General features: G+C 37.8%; 1 pseudogene; it reads left to right on the top strand.

The window, feature by feature from the left end:
• Nucleotides 1–373: 373 nt before the first annotated feature.
• LOC112445149 (ubiquitin carboxyl-terminal hydrolase 10-like) lies at nucleotides 374–4,266 on the top strand (annotated as a pseudogene).
• Nucleotides 4,267–7,713: the final 3,447 nt, after the last annotated feature.

Here is a 7,713-nt window from a genome sequence, read left to right as displayed (position 1 = left end):
TGTCTTTTGAACAAGTATTTAATATGGAGGAAACATTGGCAAAAGGGGAATAAATATTAGTATCTAGACACTTGGTGCTTATTTCAAAATGAAGGGTGGAATAAAATGAACCTTGGTTCTTTTGTGTCTATAAAATTATTGAACTCTACTCTCTTATTGTTGTGAACACCCTTAGTTTCCACTTGTCTTGCTTTAATGCTTTTCCATCCTCTTCCTCCTCTTCATTTATTCCTTAACTACTTATTACATGTATTTTGTTGTTGTTGTTGTTATTCTATAACAGTTTTGGTAATGATACCTAAGGGATCTTATTGAGAATATATATAAATTAAAATCTGATGCAAAGAAGAAGCAGTGTGAAGAGTTGGTTGAGCACCAAGGCTTATTAAAATGGGCTGCCATGGCCCTGTGCAACCTGTAGTATATTTGGGGAATTTTAGCCCTGATGAATTAAATCAGTTCTTTGTGACTCAGTGCTCTTCAGTTGAGTTTCTTCCATACAGTGGAACAGTTCTGTGTGCACAAGTTGTTGATAGAGAAATTATCAGATAATTAAATTTGGCATTAATGAAGTAATTGAACCCAGTGACATTTTGCCAAGAACTCCCAACTACAGCATTTCAAGCACATTGAATCCATAGGCCCCTGAATTTGTCCTTAGTTGCACAACTTCCAGCAAGATTCCTGATGACATAGATAAAGAAGTGAATTGTAGCTTTATCAGCTACCAGTACTGAGGCTCTGCCCTTCCTCCATATGGCAGCTCTAATGTGGAGGTGAAAGTTTTAGACAACAGTGGCATCTTAGGTGTTAGAACAAATGAAGCATAAAAAGGAAGGAAAATGTCCACCTGGGTATTAGAGTTACTCAAATGATGGTGGAGAGAGTAGTACTTCCACAGAAGCCCTGGTCAATGGCCATGCTAATCCAGCAGTCTCGAACAGTGTAGGTGTAGAGGTTGTGGAGTTCATAGATAATGTGCCCCTGTTGGGGACACCCAAGACTTATGGCAGCCCTGAGAATGCCATGGACTTCATCAGTGACACTGTGCCTGGTAGTTCTTTCCCCAGAACCCTTGAAAATGGGGCCAGGACTGCAGGGCAGCCTGAGGGCTGCCATGGGGTTGACTTTGAACAACCATGCCTCACTGCAGAGGCTGGCAGGAACATCCTGTTGAAGATAGCTGTGGCTCAGCCTTATGTTAGGGCTGGTATTACTGAGAACCCCAGAGTTCCCAACAGACAAATACTTGAATCCTTGAGTGAGGGCACAGCTGCCAACAGGGTGGTGTTGCATACTGTGAAAAGCTTAGACATGGAAAGCCAAGATTGCCTCCCCTCCCGTGGGAAGCCCAGGCTCTGTGGCAGGCACTGCACCTGCTAGTCAACTCGTGAAGTTGTGTGCCAGTCTTTTTCATGATTCTAAACCCTCTTCTTCCTCCTTCTTCCCCTCCCCTCCCCCTGCCCCTGACCCCTCCTATTCCTCCTCTTCCCTGTGGTGTCTGTGGAAACTAAGTGTTCCCTTCCTGTAACGTCTCCCCTGGTCTCTGAAAAGCTGGCCAAAGTCAAGAAAGGGCTGCTTCCAGTTTTGGAGAATCTTGTAGCCATAAAAATTGTAGAGTAATTGGAAAACAAAACCCTGGTTCATAAACTAGTGCCATTGCAAGTTTGTGGGCTGATTAATAAAGGAAACTGGTGCTACATTAACACTATACTGCAGTCATTGGTTGCTTGCCTTCCAATGTATCACCTCCATTTTTTCAGCTGAAGTTCATTCCCCTATATTCAAAAGTGCAAAGGCCTTGTAAGTTCACACTTATCATAGATAACTTTGTTTAGCTAATGTATGAGTTTACTCTTATGTAAGTACCTCTAAAACCTATACAAGCTTTATGGGATAAAATCATAAGTGATATGTACCCCCTAGGAGAAATATTAACAACCTCAGATATGCAGATGATACCACTCTAATGGTAGAAAGTGAAGAGAAATTAAAGAGATTCTTGATGAAAGTGAAAGTGGAGAGTAAAAAAGCTGGCTTAAAACTCAACATTAAAAAAGCCCCTAAGATTATGGCATCCAGTCCCATTAGTTCATGGCAAATAGAAGGGGGAAAAGTGGATTTAGTGGCAGATTTTATTTTCTTGGGCTCCAAAATCACTGCAGACAGTGACTGCAGCCATAAAATTAAAAGACACTTGCTGCATGGAAGAAAAGCTATGGCAAACCTAGAAAGCATATTAAAAAGCAGAAACATCACTTTGCCAACAAATGTCTGTATATTGAAACTATGGTTTTTCCAGTAGTCATGGATGGATGTGAGAGTTGAAACATAAAGAAGGCTGAGTGCAGAAAAAATGATGCTTTTGAATTGTGGTGTTGGAGAAGACTGTTGAGAGTCCCTTGAACTTCAAGGAGATCAAACCAGTCAATCTTAAAGAAAAGTCCTTCCAAGGACTGATACTGGAGTTGAAGCTCCAATACTTTGGGCAGGTGATGGGAAGAGCTGATTCATTTGAAAAGAACCTGATGCTGGGACAAGTTGAAGGTAAAAAGAGAAGGGGATGACAGAGAATGAGATGGTTAAAGAGCATCACGAACCCAATGGACATGAATTTGAGGAAACTCCGGGAGATAATGTAGGATGGGAAGCCTGGTGTGCTGCAGTCCATGGGGTTGGACATGATTTAGCAACTGAACAATAACAACAAAATCCCCTCTGTAGCTGCTGTTGGACCCATGTGTGTTTATAGACTTCAAAGATTTATCAAGTCAAACCTGTCTGAAAAAGGTCTAAAAGAAGATACTGCGGAGTCAGTTCAGTTCAGTTGCTCAGTCATGTCTGACTCTTTGTGATCCCATGAGCTGCAGCATGCCAGGCCTCCCTGTCCATCACCAACTCCCAGAGTCCACTCAAACTCATATCCATTGACTCGGTGATGCCATCTAACCATCTCATCCTCTGTCATCCCCTTCTCCTCCTGCCCTCAGTCTTTCTCAGCAACAGGGCCTTTTTAAATGAGTCAGCCCTTCACATCAGGTGGCCAGAGTATTGGAGTTACAGATTCAACATCAGACCTTCCAATGAACACCCAGGACTGATCTCCTTTAGGATGGACTGGCTGGATCTCCTTGCAGTCCAAGGGACTCTCAAGAGTCTTCTCTAACACCACCGTTCAAAAGCATCAATTCTTCAGCACTCAGCTTTCTTTATAGTCCAACTCTCACATCCACATGTGACTAATGGAAAAACCATAGCCTTGACTAGATGGACCTTTGTCAGCAAAGTAGTGTCTCTGGTTTTTAATATGCTGTCTAGATTGGTCATAACTTTCCTTCCAAGGAGTAAGCGTCTTTAATTTCATGGCTGCAATCACCATCTGCAGTGATTTTGGAGCCCCCCCAAAATAAAGTCTCTCCCTGTTTCCACTGTTTCCTCATCTATTTGCCATGAGGTGATACATAGGCTTTATCCTAGATGGACTTCACGAGATATGCTGAACTCAAAGAAACTTCTGTCACCAAATAATGAAAAACTTACTATTTCTAATGGGCCCAAAAGCCATTCAGTGAATGAAGACAAGCAGGAAGAACCAGGTGAAGGAAATAAGCACCAATGGGAGAAAATGGGCCCCTGAAATAAGACTTAGGTCATTTGCCAGGTAGATTTTGTTTAGATTCCAATCACTTGCATTTTTGGTGGACACATCAGATCTGTGGTTTCCCAGCAAAATTCAAGAGTCTACCACCCTGCAGCCTTTCTTTATGTTGTAGTTAGTATATTCAGTTCCACATGATACACACTGTCCAGGAAATTCTGGTGGCAAGATTGTATGTCTAGGATTACACATCATCAAAACCAAACAAGAAGTTGAGATCAGTCAAAGAGTCACTCTGGAAAAACTCCCTCCTGTTCTCGTGTTGCACCTGAAACATTTTGTTTACCAGAAGACTGATGAATGTCAGAAGCTTATCAAAAATATTGAATATCCTGTGGACTTGGAAATTAATAAAGAACTGCTTTATTCAGGCGTTAAAAATAAGAATTTAAAATGCCACAGAATATAGAAGCTATTTTCAGTGGTCTACCACCATGAATGCAGCACCACAGGTGACCACTATACCACGGATGTCTCAGATAGATCTGAATGGCTGGCTGTGCATCAAGGGCCAGTAGGCTGAAGTGATTAATCAGTACAAGGTGGTGAAAGCCACTCCTGAGTACACTGCCCTCGTTCTGTATTACCACTCTGTGGACCTGCTGTAGCCATCACTATGTGCACTCGATGCTCCTTGTAGAGAACCAAGTTTCACCAAATATCCTCCTCTCTTTAGTGGCTCTTTAGAGAGAAACATTTTGTTGCAAAAATGGACTAAAATGAAAGAGATGCCTTGGGGTTTGCACCCAACACAGTTTATTTTGACTTCTAATTTCCAAATGAAAATCATTTGGTTAAAAAAGACTGTGGCTGTACTTAAGAAAATGCACACAATAAACATATTGCTGAAATAAAGATGATTCCTGAAATAATACTGATTCCCAGTGTAATTACATAGTAGAATAAATGCCGCACCAACAACATATACCAGTAAATTTGTGAAAATGAATTTTATTTTTCTTAAAAAGTAATTTTTCTAATCCATCACATTTCTTTCTCTACCCTTTAGGTTTTGATAAATGATTAAAATGAGCCACCAATCAGAGAGAAATAATTCTTACTTTAGAAGATAAATAAACACAAAAAATAATTTACTGGTTCTTAACAGGAAAAAAAGGGCATTTTAATAATTTCAAGAGAAGCTTCTTGAAAGTGAAGTGAAAGTGAAACTCGGTCGTGTCCGACTGTTTGCGACCCCATGGACTACACAGTCCTTGGAATTCTCCAGGCCAGAATAATGGAATGGATAGCCATTCCCTTCTCCAGGGGATCTTCCTGACCCAAGGATGGAACCCAGGTCTTCCACATTGCAGGTGGATTCTTTATCAGCTGAGCCACTAGGGAAGCCCAAGAATACTGGAGTGGATACTGATTATATATACATTGCAGATCAAATGTTTGAAATTAAGATGTTACATAGATGTGTGATTGTAACTTCATTGCCATTAAAGGATTTCAAATTACATTCATGTTTATGTGTATACATAGTGAAAAATAGGCAAAATAATGATGATCGACATTTTCTTGCCTCTACTGTGTAATTCTGCTATCTGCTCCTCTATAATGCTGCACCTCTAATTATACACAGTTAGTGCTACCTAGGAGTATAAAGTTGTCACCCATCAATAAAAAAACAAGTTGATCTTTTTAAAAAAAGTTTATCCTCATTTTAAAATAAGTTTTTTTTTTCTATTTTAAGATTGTCATCTTATCAGCAGACGAATGGATAAGGAAGTTGTTGTACATACACACAATGGAATATTATTCACTATAAAAAAGAGCACTTTGAGTCAGTTCTAATGAGGTGGATGAAACTGGAGCCTATTATACAGGGTGAAGTAAGCCAGAAAGAGAAACACCAATACAGTATATTAATGCATATACATGGAATTTAGAAAGATGGTAACAATGACCCTCTATGCAAGGCAACAAAAGAGACACAGATGTAAAGAACAGGCTTTAGGACTATGTGGGAGGAGGTGAGGGTGGGACGATATGAAAGAATAGCATAGGAAACATGTATATTACCATATGTAAAATAGATGACCAGTGCAAATTCAATGCAAAAAACAGGGCACCCAAAGCTGGTGCTCTGGGACAATCCAGAGGGATGGGAAGGGGAGGGAGGTGGGAGGGGATTTCAGGGTGGAGGGGACACATGTACACCCATGGCTGATTCATGTCAATGTATGTCAAAAACCACCACAAAATATTAAAGTAGCCTCCATCTTATTTTTTTTTAATTTATTTATAAATAAATAAAATTTTACTTTATTTTTATTTACTTATTTATAACTAACATAAGTAAATAAATAAAAAATGATTGTCATCTTCCCAGTTTGGAATTATAGCCCTCTGCATCTAGAATAAGAAGAAAGTAAGTTACTGCCTTGAATCACATTTGTAAAATGGTAGTTACAGATTGATAGATAAAAATATGCCTTAATGAGAAAATGAAATGGTGGTATTTTTAATGCAGTTTTAAAAGCCATATCAATGGATATAAATGCACCCAAACATATTTTTTGAAATTTAAGGAAAGTATTAGCTATTACAGAAAAGTTCTTGGCTTTCTGTTGAGAGAAATATTGGTTTAAGAAATATGAAAATAACTAGTATATAATGAAATATATTAAATCATGTGAGCTGTCTATATATTCTGGATATTATATCTTATTGGATATTATCATTTACAAATATTTTCTCCTATCCCATAGGTTGTCTTTTCATTTTGTTGAAAATTCCCTTTGCTGTGTAAAAGCTTTTAATTTTAACTAGTTCTCCTTTGTTTATTTTTGCTTTCATTTCTTATGCTTTAGGAGAGAGATTCAAAAAATATATTGTTATGATTTATATTAAATAATGTTCTGTATGTGTTCTCTTCTAGAAGCTTTATGATTTCAGATTTTATATTTAGGTCTTTAATCCATTTTAAGTTTATTTTTGTATTTGGTGTGAGTAAGTGTCCTAATTTCATTGTTTTATATGTAGCTGTCCAATTTTCCCAGCACCACTTTTTGAAGAGGCTGTCCTTTCTCTATTGTATATCCTTGCCTCCATTGTCATATATAAATTGAGCATAAGTGCATTGTTATCTTGGGGCTCCCTATTCTGTTCAATTGATCTATGTGTCTAGTTTTGTGCCAGTATCATACTATTTTGATTGCTGTAGCTATGTAGTATAGTCTGAAGTTAGGGAGGAGGATAGCTCCAGCTTTGTTCTTTTTCTTCAAGATTACTTTGGTAATTCAGAGTGTTTTGTGGTTCCATATGAAATTTAGGATTATTCATTCTAGTTTTGTGAAAAATACCATGGAGTGGTTTGACAGGAACTGCATTAAGTCTATAGATTTCTTTGGGTAGTAGGGTCATTTTAAAAATATTAATTCTTCCAATTCTTCCTGTGCTATTGCATAGGATGTCTTTCCTTTTCTTTGCATAATTCTTTCCTCATTATTTCATAGTTTTCAGAGTATAGACCTTTTACCTTCTTGGTTAGATTTGCTGGTAGGTATTTTATTCTTTTTGGTGTGATTTCAAATTGGATATTTAAAAATTCTCTCTTCCTTGTAGTTCATTGTTAGTGTATAGAAAAGCAACATATTTCTACATATTACTCTTATATCCCTTAACTTTTCTGAAATTATTTATTAGTTCTGCTAGTTTTGCAGTGGAGACCTCAGTGGGTTCTGTGTATAGTATTGAGTTGGCCAAAAGCTTTCTTTTTTTTTTTTCCATAAAATGGCTCTAGTAGCACTTAGGTGTCTTTAACTTCATTAGAAACAATTTTCTTAGATTGTATAGTGACAGATGTCAGATCAGTGTGCAATTTAAAAAGGCATCGAAATTGGTAAACTTTTGTATAGTCATTTTAATATTGAAGATGGAAGGGAAAAGCAATATTTTGTTATATTATGCTTTATTATTTCAAAAAAGGTGAAAATGCAACTGAAATGCAATTTTTTTGTTGTTGTTCAGTTCAGTGTATGGAGAACTGAACATTTCAAAAGTGGTTTGTGAAATTCTGTGCTGGATATTTCTCTCTGGATGATGCT

Source organism: Bos taurus, chromosome X, assembly GCF_002263795.3.
Source record: "Bos taurus isolate L1 Dominette 01449 registration number 42190680 breed Hereford chromosome X, ARS-UCD2.0, whole genome shotgun sequence".
NCBI classification, from domain to species: Eukaryota; Metazoa; Chordata; class Mammalia; order Artiodactyla; family Bovidae; genus Bos; species Bos taurus.
The sequence above is the reverse complement of the archived record's forward strand: the minus strand, read 5'-3'. Positions and strand labels throughout refer to the sequence as shown.